At 43.8% G+C, this 16,617-nt stretch overlaps 1 protein-coding gene across 3 annotated transcripts in view; it reads right to left on the reverse strand.

Moving 5' to 3' along the window:
* The window catches only part of Kctd1 (potassium channel tetramerization domain containing 1), a 183,890-nt gene that overhangs the window by 26,225 nt on the left and 141,048 nt on the right, over window positions 1-16,617 (reverse strand). The gene's annotated exons all lie outside the window — the stretch shown is intronic.

Raw genomic sequence — 16,617 nt, forward strand, 5'->3', positions numbered from 1 at the left:
AAACCAAAGCAAACCAAAATGAAGCACCCCAAGACTTCTGAGGTTGCTTTGAGTACAGCTGGTGGAACCCCAAAGGAACGTCAGAACAGAGGGAGGGTGGGGACTCAGGGAAATGGAACCCGCTCCTCCAGGTACCTTCTATGCTATTTGCTGTTTCCTCACATTTAATCCGGACACACTCTCATGGAATGTGTGGCTGCAAAGGAAAGTCAACTTGGAGAGTTTTCCAACCCTACTGAGGCCACCTTCTGTCTCCAGGCTCCACACACCCACTTCTTCCCAGGCTGCCACTGCAGGGTGAGCACCTTGTCAAGCCGGCCACCACCTGTAACATGACACCAGGCTCTGCTTTACCTAGAGGCAAGCTGGATAATCCTGTCAGCCTTCCCAGCTGCTGCAGGTTAATTACAGAGGGGGCACTCCTGCAGCTGCTGTGGGATGGACTTGTCCAGGGACGGTGGAGAGGATCCTGGGAATGAAGTGCAAGCCCCACCAAGGGATAAAGAGGATGAGAAAGGGGTGGCACACAAGTTGCTGGACCTTTCTACCCATGTAGTTCTCCTTTGCCAAGAAATATCTTTTTTCCCCTCCACCTCTGGGTTTCCAAGCCACAGAAAAATATGGTTTGGACTTAAGGAAAAGATTTCATTTAGTGTCTGGTTCAGATTTATTTGGCTGGCCAAGAGATTCAGTGGCCACTTCTAAATGACCTCTTTAGCATTTGGAGATATTTTTAAATTATAAAAGTGATACCTACTCCTTGATGAAAATGGTGAAAAGCAGCAAAACAATCTGCCATGAGTTTGCCACTTAGGAGGGCATTTAAAAATCCTATTTAAAGGGTATTTTCCTATTGAATTACTTTGTCTTCATAAGCTTGCAGCTCTTTCTCCTTCCCTTTCCCCTTCCCCTTCTTCTTCGTCTTCGTCTTCTAACCTGGATTCCCAACCAAGTTGCTGTCCTCATAGTTCAAACATAAAGTAGGTGGCAAATGGAGTAGAAGTTTGGGTAGAGGTGTGTAAGCTTGTGTGTGCAGCACCATAGTGTGTGCGTGTGGGTGGGGTGGGGTGTACCTAGGCATGCATGGGAGTCTGAGGTTTGGGGAGAGCTGTGCCTGCAGGAGGAATTTGCCCTCAGGACAGCTGGAAAGGAAGGAGAGTTGATAGAAGAGACAGTGTTACAACAAAAGGATACCTTCTCTGTTCTGCTCAGATGGAGAGGAAGTAAACAAAGAGGGAGGAAAGGAAGTGAAATCCTAGATTAATATATGATACTTTTTGAAACGTGAGGTTCAAGACTGAATTCTTCCTATTTTCTTTTCTAAACCTATTTATGAATTTATTTTTAAATGTTCATAATAAAAAGCTTTCTTTTTAAAAAGGGACTACTTTGCTGGGTATTATGGTAATGTTAAAAAAAAATCATAATTTATAGTCAGAAGTCTGAGGGATCGCAGATAGCATTTAATTTGCTTGAAGTCTTAGAACTTAAAAAATTCTAGACATAGCTCTTTAGAGTTTCCAGACTTGGTAAATTTCATCTATATTTCATGATCACAGTTTAAAAAAAAGTCACTTTGGAGCTTGTTATAGAAATGGATAGAAGTAATTGAAGGGAAGGGAGAAAATAATTTTTAGGTAAAAAGCAAAACAAATCTTTACCTACTTATGGGGAAGTAATGTTTCCAGTACCTGTTCCCTGAGGCAGCATCATTTTCTTAAATGATATATAGAACCAAAGAAAGTAGGGGAGCCAGGAAATGCAAGTTTAAATTATATAGGAAAAAGTCTGAGTGTAATAACAAAGCAGGAACTTAGCATTTTTGAGTATCGATCCCGATGGCAGTATTGACAGCTCAGGGGCAGCTCAAATCCACTGAGGATATTGCATAGGACATGAATCTTAGGATTCCTTCCCATGACTCTTGGGCTAGAAAATTTTACAAAATTAAAAAAGGAGTCCTATTGACTGTTTACTACAAAAAAAAAGTATAATGATCTTGAACGTTTTTTTTAAAAATCACTAAAATTTAGAATTTATGTAAGCAGGCTTTTTGTTTTTCTACATTTATTGAATGCCTACTATGTACCCAGTGCTCTGTACCCAGTGCTCTGTGTGCCTCTTGAATGGAGCATGGTACAGAGTGGGTGCCGTGGAGGGACAGGGGTGAGGGATCCAGCAGGGGCTGACAGGAAAGCTGCCCACAGAAGGTGAGGCCTGTGTGGGGTTTTAAGGTATCACTGAGAATAAGGGGAAGGGCAAAAGAGCTTGGAGAAAAGATTTGAGACCAGGGGCTCAGCTTGAGTGCAGCCACAGAGGCAAGAAAGAACAGGATGGGTGAGGTGGAGATACAGCAAGTAAAGGACCTTTTTCTTCCTGTGTCAACCTGAGCATAAGGCCTGTGGTGCACAGTTCTCATAAGAGCTTCCGTGTGGCACGTTTGTGTCTTAGCAGCTCCTAGTAAATATGGCTCTATGACTCAGACCTGGGTTTGAAACCTGGCTTTAGCATCTTTGAGACCACATCTGTTTGAGTTTTGTTTTCTTTATCTGCGAAATGGGACAACACCCAGCTCAAAGAATTTTTATGAGCAACAAATGGATATCCAGTAAGACCCACACTGACTGTTTACTGTGTGCAAGGTATGGTACTGAGTCTGTACAACTCTGTGAGGTTGGTACTATGGTCCCCATTTTACAGGTGAGGACGCTGCAGCCACCTAATAAACAGGGATGCCAGAACTCCCATCAGGCCGTTGGATTTCGGATCCCAGCTTGGACCCGCTCCCTTACAGCCCAGGGGTCGTTCCACTCTGTTGTAAAGCGCCTGGCATGGACTCAGTAAATGCTGGCAGATGTTCCTTCTTCTTTTTAGGAGATTAAGTGTTATGCCCCCAAACAGAATTCTGACTCTCTATAAAATCCCACTGAATTGGAAGAAAACTTTTAAGATCACCTGGGCTCCCTCTGTGGTTTGTGCAAGTATCTGTTTTAAAATGATTTCTAGGGCAACTAGCTATTTTTCTAAGATCTGTCCAGGATCAGATAGTAACCTCTCCTGGAAGCCCAACTGGGTATTTTTTTTTTCCCCAGTGAGCACGCTTTCTGTTTAGGTTTTCTCTTGCTTTTTATTTGGCCAGGCAAGCATGAACATATGCATACGAGCCTGCCCCCACAGCCACCCCTCCCTCCTCCCAACAGTCTGTTCTACACTGGGAGATATTTTTGACACACTCCTTAGTCTTTTGTCTCCATTTAAAACTCTAGAATATGTTTTCCATTTTACAATAATAATTACTATTCACAGAAAAATGCTATAATAGCTAACATTTATTGAAAGTTTGTGTCAGACATGCTGCTAAAATAACTTTATGGATCATCTGCTTTAATCCGCACAATGGTTCTATCCAGCATTTTCAAGTAATAAGTTAATTATATTAATGAGAAAACTGAGGCACAGAGCCATCAAGTGACTTGCTGTGGGTGCTGAGTGACATGGTGTATTTTTCCTGAAGGGTGAGGGCCAGTCTGTCCATGATGCTGTCCCTCTCTACCACCACCACCCAGAAAACCTTAGGTGTACTAAAATTTAAGGCTGGGCATGTATCTCAGTGGTAGAGAGCTTGCCTAACATGTGTGAGGCCCAAGGTTCAAGGCCAGCACTACAAACAAACAGAAACAAAACCAAACTTGGGCATATGATGCTGTCCCTGACACAGAATGTTCATCTGTCCTAGAACTCCAATCTCCTCTGCTCTGGCACCTCCTGCCAATCTTTCTTCATCTTGCAGTTGTGCTCCAACTTTCTTGGGACAGGACAAACTCCTTTGCAAGTGTTCCCAAGGGAGGTAAGCTATACAAGAAGACTGTCCTTAGCCCTGGGCTTTTTGGTATTGGCAACTGTATATGTGGGACCAGAGCCTCCCTGTATTTTGAAACGTTCTTGATTCTTCCATCCTTGTCATCAGTATCTCTAACAGATGGAGCTGAGTCTGGCCCCCACCCCACCATTGCTGCTCTCCAGGTGACCCATGCTCTCTACTGTTCTCGGTGGTCATCCATGAGGACAGGGCAGGAATGGAGTGTGTCCCCATGCCTTTGGGTGTTCTACTATTCCAGGCTGTTGGAATATGTCATAGTCATCGCTCTGAATACAAGCATCATAGTATTTACATGAGAGGACGATGGCCAAGCCAGCTATTTCTATTTCCATGTGAAGTTTTCCCACTTGTAATCACGCCAACAAAACAGCAGCTTATGATGAAAGTATAGAAATCTTTTGCTGAGTATTTCTAAGAGAAAAACCAGTTTAATGGTATTTAATGAAAAGAACAAATATACAGTTTACCTAGAGACCAGGTAAATGTTTTTGAACACCTTACAGCTTATGGACAAAAACAACTGAATTTACCTCTGTACCTTCTTCTCACTCCTCCATATCATCTCTCTCACTCTCTGTCTCTGTCTGTCTGCCCCACTCCTCTCTCTCTCTCACACACACACACCTGCATTACTGACATCATGCAAGGGTCTTACACTGAAACAGTCTCATTTAAATATTCAAAGTACCAAAAGGTGATTGGGTGAATGAAGATGAATAAATTGTCCTGTCATTGGGTGACTTCACAGTGACGAGGACGCTTAAAAACACGTCATCCAGAAACGAGGCTGACCTTACAATGACAAAGCCAAAGGGAGCAGATTTAATCCCAAGACTGTGAATCCCTAATAGAAAAACTTCTTCAAAGAAGAGATGAAAACTGAACATGGGACGAGTGTCCTCCTTATGCAGCTTCCAAAGTATAAGAACATGTTAAAGAATATCTCGAGGACTAGGGCGGTAGCTCAGTTCGTAGAGAGCTTGCCTCGCAAGCACAAGGCTCTGGGTTCTAATTCCCAGCACCACAAACAACAACAACAAAAACTCGAGTGTCTACATCGCCCAATGATTTCTTCTTAAATGTCTAATTGCTTCTTCACCTGGCAATGGATCATGTGCCTGGTTGGCTTTCCACTCTGAGAAGCTTAAGATTTTTAATTCACATTGCAAGATTACTTAAATAGTCACCAAGTCAAAATGACATGTGAAAAAAGTAAGTTTATATCGGCTCATGATTCAAAGACAACACTGGCAGGCGTGCGTGGTTGAGAAATACCCAAGGAGGCCGCTGACAGCATTCTGCCCTCGGCGGCCCCCTGGCCAACGATGCACAGTCTGTAGGTGTGTGTCTTGAGCAACTGTCCACGCCCTGCTGGGCTGGGGCTTGGTCGATCATAGTTCAAGAATTCACCACAGGCAACAAGCTGGTCCACAAGCACACTGGACAGTCAGGGTATCTATAGATACTTCTCCCTTCCAAAATAAAAAGACGGAACCGTGCCCTAACCTGCAAATTATCTATAGAAAAAAAAAATGCTGGCTAATACAAACTTTCCATTTTTCTCTTTCTTTTAAGGTGCTCATATATAGAAATTGAAAAGTCTGAGTAGTCATCTGATAACACTGCTTCCCATAACTTGCCGTTCTACTTTCAGCCAGAAGTTTTGGATGAAAAAGAAATTCTTTTGCTGTTGTAAAATGCTACATACAAGTTTAAGATGAGCCTAGCATGCCACGTAATTGAAAATGAAAGCATGTCTCTGCTGTTCAGTTTTTCTAATCGTCACAAACACCTAGCAGGTGAAGAAAGGAACATTATTAAGGGGCTTCCTTGGTTGCTACAGCCTTTAATCTGGTCCATTTTAATGCATCCAGTAACTCCCTGTACCCCACTTCATGCCATCCTGTTCCTTCTGCAGTGTATCATCAAAATGGTGATGTTTTAATGGAGCACCTTCCTTAGGGCCCTTCGATAATAGATCAGTGAGATCTACCTCCCTCCCCTCCCTCTCTTCCCTCCCTCCCTTCTTTCCTTCCTTCCTTCCTTCCTTCCTTCCTTCCTTCCTTCTTTCTTTCCTTCCTTCCTCCCTCCCTCCCTCCCTCTCTTCCTTCCTCTTTCTTTCATATTGACTGAGCTTCTTCCAGACTAGAAGAGTCTTTATTTTCTAAGTGAGCTCTAACACCCTCAGGGCCTTCTAAGCTTTTTTAAGAGATCAATTTTTGGAGGCTGGGTGGGAGTCTTGGAACCCGTGAGGCTCCAGTCGCGGAAACAAGTTTGGACGAGCTCAGATTCACCTTTGCTGTGAAGCCCTCCCAGCCTGGCAGGGTTTGCCACTGTTTGAAAGCTCTCGTTAGCTGTCATGCATTGCAATTTATCTTCTCCATGCAGGGAACGCGATAGGAAAAGTTGCATCAGAGCAAAAATAATCATTGCCACCAAAAAAGATAAAAAGCAATGTCAATTCGAAGCAACCTGACGACACATGGCATTTAAACAGCATTGTCCAGGGACAGTGCCATCTCCATGGACACTGTGTCTCATTAGATTCAGACAGTCCGGCAAACAACTGATACAATTGTGGGACTGAAACCTCAGGGTGTTTTAAATATTTTCTTTTGTCACCTGATTGGAGCTTCTGGAGCCTTCGGAATACAAATGCATGAAAAACACGCACCTTGCAGAGGACACGTGACTTCTCATCCCCTGCTGCACCTTCTGATACCCCTCCAGGAGCATCCTGGGCACTGTCCAAAGGCCAGTACAGAGGGCACTATTGACCCACGTTAGCTGGCTACTGGGGACAAACTTGCCACTTTCTATTTACAGGCATCTTGAGAATAATCTTCAGAAGAAGCTGAACACTGATAATTCATCTAATTGAGGGCATGCATCCTGCATTTTTATTTATTTATTTTGTGGTGGCGAGCATTGAACCCAGGGCCTTGTACGTGGGAGGCAAGCACTCTACCAACTGAGCTCTATCCCCAGCCCTGCATCCTGCATTTTTAACAACAACAACAACAACAAAAATGATATTTTAACAGGTGACGTATATAATGATAATGAGTGAACTGTCTGGTAGATGAGGTGGACAGGATTCTTCCACGAACACAACTCAGGTTCCAGCAGAGAGTGCCGATGTGTTCAGAGGGCCCATGAGACATTTTTCAGTGTGACGTTATGAAACTACTCACAGGAGATTTATTTTTAAGTGCTCAATTTTTATTTGAATTAATGAATTAACTAATTTTTTAAGAGATGGAGTCTCACTGTGTTAACTAGCCTGGCCCTGAACTCCTGGGCTCAAATGATCCTTCTGCTTCAGCCTTCTGAGTGGCTGGGATTATAGGCGTGTGCCACTGTGGCTGGCTAGTTTGCTCAAATTTTAAATGAAAATCATATTGCTATGTTTGGTTTTGAATAAATGCTTCTGTTTGGAAATGCTTGTTTTCTACATTGGTTTAATTAAAAAAAAAAAAAAAAAAGATTGTGAGGCTCTGTGGTGCACAACCGTAATCCCAGACACTTGGGAGACTGAGGCAGGAGGACTGCGAGTTCAAAGCCAGCCTCAGCAAAAGCAAGGGGCTAAGCAATTCAGGGAGACCCTGTCCCTAAATAAAATACAAAATAGGGCTGGGGAGGTGGTTCAGTGGTTGAGTGCCCCTGAGTTCAATCCCTGGTAATCCACCCTCACCTAAAAAAGGAAAAGACTCACTCAACTTGAAAATAGTTTGCACATGGTTTTTTGTCCAAGCCAAGGGGACACCATCACAGGCATTGCGTGCTGGTGTAGCGTGCTTCCTCACTGCCACGGAGACCTCCTATCTGTGTGAAGTCGATGTCGAAGGACTGGGAAAATGACATCAAGCTCCACAACAGACACAAGAATAAGGCTGCAGGGTGTAATAATTCCTGCCTCCCAAGTTCCCCCTCGGCCAAAATGCAGTTTGTCTTTTGAAAGTTCATGTAAAATGTTTTAATATTGGTCACTATTTGCCATAAGAAGTTCCCAAATGAAGCACTAAATCTCAAATCACAGCTATGTGACGGACAGAGGCTACAGATTGTGTAGACCTAAAGTGAGTGAAAAGAGATGTATGAAATTCATGAGCTGCACTGGATGAAAAGACATTCAGACATTTCAGCTCCTTTAATGGAATTGTTCTTGAGAACACAATAAACTGGAACATACTTTTCACATATTAACCTTGCAAGAAATTACCTGAATCTCCTATGAAATACCTCATTAATTTTTCAAACAAATAAATAGACCATGGCGTTTTATTATTATAAAAGTTCTTTCTTATGGGGTGAGGGGGAAACATGAAAATATGATTTTTAGAAAAACAGTAAAAATGACCTTGGCATTGCTCAATGACACCATTCATCACGCCAGATCTAAAACAAGTACAGTCAGTATTACTGTCCTAGGCAACATGAATCATGCCAGAATCAATTAAAAAAAAAAAAAGTCTTGCTTTCCCAGGCTGTGTCCTGCCAAGGCACTGTAGTGCCCACAGCTCTGTCTGTTGACCTCACTGTACGTCTCCGCAGATCAGGGGATGCATGTGAATTGCTTGGATGCTTATTAAAAGTGAAGATTTCAAGTGAGCCAATAGCTCAGTGTGCAGAGCGCTTGCTTATTGTGCGCACGGACCTGGGTTCGAATCCCCAGCACCTCGGAAAACAACATGGTGGCTTCAAAAAAAAAAAAGTCAAGATTTCTCTGGCTTCCTGAGAGACACAGATCAGGTAAGCAGCAGGTGGAGCCCAGGAACCTGCATTTTCCCAAGCTCCTGAGGTGACGCTGATGTGTGTGGGATTAGGAGGCGGTATCCATTGAGGACAGCAGGGGTCACCCTTCTGTCAATCTGGTTCATCATTATTTCCCTTCAGGGTAAGGAGGCTAGAAATCCCTTTCTAGTGTGTGCCTTGAAGAGGCTGCCCAGATTGAAGGAGGCCTGTTGTTCAGTCCTAGGGTCACCCACGCACCTGATGATTCATAATATTTGACCTTTATGCTGCAGCAACTCCAGAAAGACTGAGTTGCCCCAGGTCAGAGAAACACAGAACCACACTTATTCAATGTTCAATAGCTATTTATCAAGCATTTGAGCACAGGGTGCAAGATTCTACTGGTGGGTTTTTTATTTGTTTAAAAACCAGGGCAGAACAGGGTATGGTGGCACACGCCTGTAATCCCAGTAGCTTAGGAGGCTGAGGCAGGAGGATCATGAGTTCAAAGCCAGCCTCAGCAAAACTGAGGTGCTAAGCAACTCAGTGAGACTCTGTCTCTAAATGAAGTACAAAATAGGGCTGGGGATGTGGCTCTGTGGTCGAGTGCCCCTGAGTTCAATCCTTGGTACCAAAAGAACATAAAACAAAACAAAAGAAAACAAAACCCAGGGTATGAGTTTAGAAGGTCTATTTTACAAACACATTTAAAAAATAAAAAGCTTTCTGTATTGGTGTGTGGGTGTGTGCATATATGTGCACACCTTTGTTTTGTGCAGAAACAAAATTGTTTGCTGCGTTCATAGGGCACTTGTGAGTCTACCGTTCCAAGAATGGGGTCCTGGGAAGAAAGAGGAGACTGACACAGGCTAGACCCGCCCACCCTGAGGAACTGCCCTCAATGCCCCAGTGTGATCCTTTCTCTCCAGTGGATACGCTGGACTGGGGTCAGAGCTGGTCACTGACTGTTTTCCTAACAATTTCTCTTCACGGTCATAACCAGTCAGCCACCGGACAAGTGGCAAGGTCTCTGGTCCAAGGCCAACTTTGTTCTTTGCTGTAGACAGGCTTGTACGTTGGATATGGGTGGCCTGAAGAAAAAGAACTTTCAGAAACCCACCAGCACATAAGAACAAGACCTATTTGTCCCATTGGCCAAAGGCAGCGCTTACCAAACTGTTTAAAAAGTCACAATACACAGAGAGAAATCAGCATGGAATTTATATAACACTGAGGTAGGGAGAGAAGGCTGCTCACGGTGGGAAGCAACTGGCCAGAGAACTCTGGCTACCTTGGCAGGGAAGGGGTTGGCATGTGCCTCAGTGTTGACTGAGAGGCTCTTGATGACTAGGAAATAAGGTAGAGGTCACCCTGAGAAAAAAGCAGCTTGAAATACTAGAGACAACTGGCCCTCTGTTGGAACACACTTCTGAAAGGTGGTATGATGTTCTGTGCTATGGTTTGTCCCCCTGAAGTTCCTGAGATGAATCTTGGTCTCCTAGGTAACAGTATTGACAGGCAGTAGGACCTAAAGAGGTGGGGCCTAGTGGGAGGGAGGTGATTAAAGTCATGGGGCACCAACCTTGTGAATGAATTCTTGAAGGAGTCAGGTGAGGTTCTCTCCAGCCCAGATTAGGTCTCCCAGCAGTGAGTTAGGTCTTGCAGGAATGAATTCATTCTTGTGAGAACAGTTTGTCACAAAGCCAGTCTGGCACTACTCTGATCTCTCTTGCAATGTGAACTCTTGTCTGCACATGCCTGTTTCCCTTTCCACTTTTCCGTCTTGTGCATGATGGCATATGGCCCTCATTAGCCGCTGAGCAGATGCCAGCACCATGATCTTGGACCTCAGAATTATGAGATAAATAAACCTTTTATTTATAAATTTTCCAACCTCAGGTGTTCTATTATAGCAACAGAAAACAAACTAAACCAGACTACATGGCTGAGCATGGAAAGCCTAAAAAAAAAAAAAAAAAAAAAAAAAAAAAATACATGCCCAGGTCCCTGCCCCAAACCAGTAAAATCATTATCTTTAGGAGCAGGGCCAAGCATTGCTTTTTTTTTGTTTTGGAGGGTTTTGTTTGATTTTTTTTTTTTTTTTTTTGTACTGGGAATTGAACCCAGGGGTGCTCAACCAATGAGCTACATACCAAACCCATTTAATTTTTTTTTTTTTAATTTTGAGACAGGGTCTTGCTAAATAGCTTAGGCTGGTCTTGAACTTGCAATCTTCCTGCCCCAGCCTTCTGTGTAGCCTGGATTGTAAGTGAGCCCCAATGAAATGAGTTTGGCCAGTCAGGCTTTTTTTTTTTTTTTTTTGGTGGTGATGGGAATTGAGTACTTGCATGCTGGGCAAGTACTCTACCACTGAGCTACACCCCTTGTTCCAGGCATTGCTTTTAATTTTTTTTTTTTTTTTGGGGTATTGGAGATTTAATCTAGAGGTCATCTACCACTAAGCTATATCCCCAGTCCTTTTTAATTTTTAATGTAATTTTTTTTTTTGCGGTGCTGGGGATCGAACCCAGGACTCTGTACTTGCAAGGCAAGCACTTTACCAACTGAGCTATCTCCCCAGCCCCCTTTTTAATTTTTATTTTGAGACATTTTAAGGTCTAAGTTGCTCATCGTCTTGCTAAGTTGCTGAGGCTGGCCTCGAACTTGTGATCCTCCTTCCTCAGTCTCCATTGTTTTATTCTTAAGAGTCCCAGTTGATTCTGTCATGCCCCTAAATTTGGGAACCACTGTAATTGGACAGGAGAAAGTAAAGGCCCTAGAGTCAGACTGGGGACTGGAATGTTGGCTTTTCCCCTGAAGGCTAAGTCCATTTACCCTTCTCAGAGTTTCAGTGTTCTTATCTGAAAAGCGGGGTCAATACCATCCCTACCTCTGGCCTAATAAGGTTACCATGGCACATAAACGAGGTAATAGGTGTAGTGAACCCAGCCAAACCTTCTAACTTACTTTATACTTTGAACTAAATTACTAAATCATTTGCCCTCTATTGTTTTGAGGATCTGGCCTCTGGGTACAGTGTCTCCCTAGTCTTCTTCCACACATTAAGCAAATCTGTGAATGTCCTACTCTGCAGCAGGCACAGGACTAGGTCCCAAGAATGCAAGGTGAAAAACAAGTGAGAGAGAGAGCTTTGCAAGGAGGCGGGTTTCTAGCTAAGAGAAGGGCAGGTCATTCACAAGTGAGAAGTTTATAAAAGTTGAGAATGGACCCACGGTCCTTCCTGAGTTGTTCCATTTCTAACACACAGTATTACTCCAAAGTCACTCTCTGCCATTAAGGCACCAGCAGGAGTGCATGTGTAAAGGGCCTGTAGCTGACAGGGTGGGTGGCCTTCACCTTCTTCCCTTGTCTAACCTGTAAAAGGAGGAGTGGGCTTAGGGAGAAGTCAGGGTTACGATCATTTGCCTCTGTGGGGCAAATGCATGTTTCAATGTCTTTTAACTCAGTACTTTTGTCAAAACCAAACATAACTTCAGTGATCAATAAACGCGAAATGAAAGAAAATGCTACTCAGAGAACATATCAAGGGTAATACACTAGCAAAGTAATCTCAGAGGATCTGCCCTCCGGCCACCCACACCCAGGGCTGGGAGCCCAGGAGACAGACTTCCTGTGCGGTTCCCTCCCACTGAGACGAAGGGGGAGCAGACAGGTCTGCCACCCATCAGCTCTCCATGAATAACAGGACTCGGAAGATACAATTAATCACAGGTCCCGTGTGACTTATGATACCGATGCAACAAAAAGCTGCTTCTAAATCTAAACTAAAAGGAAAAATAGACTTCTGTCCTGAGAATTTAGATGAACAAATAAAGATGTTTCTTGGGGAGAAAATAACCACGTGGACTTGATCATAGAGAAGGCAAACGACATTTATCCTGTGTGGTTCTCCCCGCTTCTTAATCTCACCTACGACTTAATGAAATACTGCTTATGGATGGTTTGTTTATTGTTGGTCCCCTCTATTATAAGCGACAAGAGACTGAGGGCTTTTATTAGCCATTGGGCTTTGACAGATGGCAGCAGATATTAAATCTACTGAGTGAATGACAACATGACAGGGAAAACTGCAGACACGGTGTCTTTTCTCTAAGTGACGCTCCAGGACAAGATGCTGTAAGTCAGATTGCTTAAAAGTGAGGCCTGTTTTGTTCCCTGGTGGCAAAGGAAGTTTGCTGAGCACCCCCCACACTACAGTGTAACTTAAGAAAAGATGATTTTTGAAGCCATTTGTTTCATTTATTCTTTGCCTATTTACCAGAGGGGCAATTTTGGAAAAGTAATATTATAAGGTGAAAAGAAGAGAGAGGAGAGGAAAATTTCCCTGTTACCCTGGAGAAGCTCTCTGTCTTCCATTGGCCAGGTGTTGTCTCCCCGCTTCTCCTTAAATCCCTCTGTAAACTAATTTGCTTTTTCAAAAGATCCACCCATCTTCAGATCAGAGCGGTTCATCATTTTATGCATTTCCTTACGAGTGTTCCCAGCGGCGGGCATATGCCCTTCCTTCGCATTTGTGTGGCGACAGTACAGCCATTTGATTTCTGCTCCTTGTAAAGTCCCCAGTAACCTATTCTCTTTAATTTAACATAGATGTTGAATTTCCAAACATGAGGATCTAAAGTGCAGGTTACGACAAAAGCTTTCTATTCCATGCCACACAGTAAATGCGCAAGAAAGTTCAGCAGACTGCTTGGCAAGGTCTATGCATCTATTCTGGGGGCATTTTTGTTGAGATCCATGAAGCACGGGGCTGCCTGACCCACGCCTAGGGAGCACGGTGTTCAATCTGGAACCAGGACATCGTAAGATGCAATAGCACAGGATCCCTGACCCTGATGCAGGATTGTAAGAAACTCCCTAGGCTGGCCTAGGACAAAGGCATGGAAATCCAAACAACAGAGTTCAGTTGTACGCACCCATCCTCTAACATTGCACTCGTCTGACTTTTCTCTCAGTAACAATCCTGTCATGGCTCACGCATCCAAGAGTGACGCACTTGCCAGAAGCCAGATCACTGCTGGCAAGGCACACACACTTGGCATCTCCACCCTAAAGCTCCAAATACACACACCCCTTGGGTGGCCACGGGTGTCGACTGCAAGGCTGCAAGTGGAGTCTCTTGGGTTTTGCAATTACCTACATATGCCAGTGTGCTTAGTAACTCTGCTGCTATTTCAGAGGGACCAATTTAGCATGATCTACTTATGTGGGAGTTAACTCATGTACCGGGTTTAAAATACACAAAAGCTTTGTCAAGCCATCAAATCAGATGGCTCAGGGACTGGAATGAGAGTTCTGTCTTTTACCCGTGGGTCAGTGATTGACGCTGAGCTCTTTTTGCCAAGCCCCTCACCTTGCTGGCACCCCACAGGTCCTGTTAATTAGTAGAATCAGCCCACTTCCTGGTTTGAAATAGTGAATACCCATTCAATGCAGCTACTACTAAGATTGGTTTTGCTAAATTGATAGTAAAGGATGAAAGAGACCTAACTTTGAACTCAGGTATGTGTCTTACTTTAAAGTACTTACTGAATGTATTTTTAGTCTGTATCTTTAATATCACACCCTGGTGTCAAGACATCTTAAAGATGAGCTGGGTGTGGTAGCGCATGCCTGTAATCCCAACAATTCAGGAGGCTGAGGCAGGAGGATCTCAAGTTCAAGGCCAGCCTCAGCAATTTGGTAAGACCCTGTTTCAAAATAAAATATAAAAAGGGCTGGGGGTGTAGCTCAGTGGTAAAGCACTCCTGGGTTCAAAATCTCTGGTTCAAAATCCTTAAAACTTGCAGGGTCCAAGACAAGAGTACAGGCGAAGGTTCACCTCCCATGTGTCTAGACCCACTAGCTATGTATCAAGCCAACAGACTGTTAAATAAAATACGTTCTGTCTTCCTCTTCTATCTCTATCCCCACCAGTACTGGGACTTGAACCCAGGGCACTCTACCACTGAGTCACATCCCCAGTCCTTTTAATTAATTTATTTATTTTTGAGACAGGGCCTCACTAAGGTGCCCAGGCTGGCCTTGAACTTGCAATCCTCCTGCCTCAGCCTCCTGAGTTGGTGGGCTCACAGGTATGCATCACCTGACATGTTCTACCTTCTTTATATATCCATTAAATTTTTTTCTTGCTAGTGATACACTTTCCTTGAGTTTTTTGAAAACTTGATGTAAAATTGCAGATCTGAACAGGGTGTTTTTCTTGAGAATTTCAATTCAAACTGGCCATCAGAATTGGAGACTCAGGATCCTCCAAAAGGGATCAGTGTTGATTGCTGAGATGGTGTAGGCCAGCCTTTGTCTTGTGCATGCCTTCAAAGAACTATTTTGCACCTTACACAAACATCACTTAAAGACTGAACGCTTTGTGGATGGATGTAATACTTCAGTTAATTTGAAAACATGAGTCTCTTCAGCGAAATCGCCTCTGATGGTGGAAGTGAATAATAATGTGAGTGATCAGTCTTGTTGGGCGACATAAAAGCCAGCTGCTTATGGATCACCACTCGGAGTTAAAAATAAAAGTGCACGTGGGCAAACGCTAACCTTGGTAAGAAAGACATTGACAATGGAAAGGTTCTACCATTTGGTGAAATGGCCATCGTGATATAGCATGGAATATTCATTGAGGAAGAGACCTGTGTTCGCTTGGAGAGATCCGACATCTTGGTGGTGTTCAAAGCCAGATGGTGAACACCAGGACCTCTTAGGAAGATTGCAGAGTTCCCTGTTTTATTGGTCTAGGGCAGAGCCTTGCATGACTTTTTAATGCTTCCCAGGTGCTTCTGATACTCATTTGTGGAGGACAGTGTATCACTCTCTGGAGATGGTGGTCTAAGGGTGGTCTTTAGCTCAGAGGGCAGGTTAAAAAGAGATAGGACAGAAAACCATCTGCACTATCTCAAAAGGGAGTAAAGGTTCCTTGTAGGACCTCGGAAATTATAGAATGGCATCATCTTACCCGCTTCTCTGCTGGTGCCGAGGATCTAATCCAGGGCCTTTGCACATGCTAGGCAAGCACTTGAATGACTGAGCTGCCCCCTACCACATCCTGGGTTATGTATATAGGGATACCTTTAAATTACAACTCTCCCCCTGAAATCTGAGGGAAAAAACAACAAAAGAGAAACAGAAACAAAAGCTTACCCTGGGCTACTCCAAGGAAGAAGCAGGTCAGAGGGCAAGCAGGGCTCTAACTGGGTGGGGCAGGAAAAGGTCCTACAGGAAAGGAAGCTAGAGGCTCCCTAGGATCTAGAGAAGCAGAAGGGGAGTTATTTGCGATTCCATGGTCACAGGAAACCTGATGCCCCAGGATTTACCCCTGAAGGGTAATACTATGCAAGAGATTTCTTCAGAAATTGGATACGCACCCGAGGTCTCCAGGAAAGCAGGAGGATCTGCTGCTTCTCTGCATCTTTGACAACTAGACTAAAATGTGGGTGTGGCCCATGAAGTGATTGCTACTTTAAAAAGAACATTTTAAAACCCATGAGACCCAAGAGGGAGCAAAGCAACACACAATGGTCCCTTCAACAACTGAGGGCAGTGTCACCTGACAGGTACAAGCCACTCAAACAGAAGTTACCTTGCAAGGCTCCTTTCAAAGAGTCGTGCCCTAAGCTGAAAGATCTCTCTTAAAGATACGGATGAGAGTAAGGTGGGGGTATTTAAGAGGAAGGACAGGAAGGTGTAGGCGAGGAGTTCCCTGAGACTAGTAGTCCAGATGTCAGGCTGTTTGCCTGCTCTAGGAAAGGAAGGAATGGGATCTATTTGGAATTTGGAAGGCAGTCTAAAAAGAAACAATTGCCAGGTTTGGCAGAAGATTATACTAGTTTGGGCACAAGGCCACAGCATGATTTTCATAATCACATTTAATCCTCCCAATAACCTTGCAAGAAGACATATATGTGCCTATTTTACAAGACAGAAGACAGGCATTCAGCAGTCAAACCTACCTGCTCCCCTAACAGCTGCAAGGCAGA

The sequence above is a fragment of the Sciurus carolinensis genome, chromosome 15 (genome assembly GCF_902686445.1).
Source record: "Sciurus carolinensis chromosome 15, mSciCar1.2, whole genome shotgun sequence".
In the NCBI taxonomy this organism is placed as follows: Eukaryota; Metazoa; Chordata; class Mammalia; order Rodentia; family Sciuridae; genus Sciurus; species Sciurus carolinensis.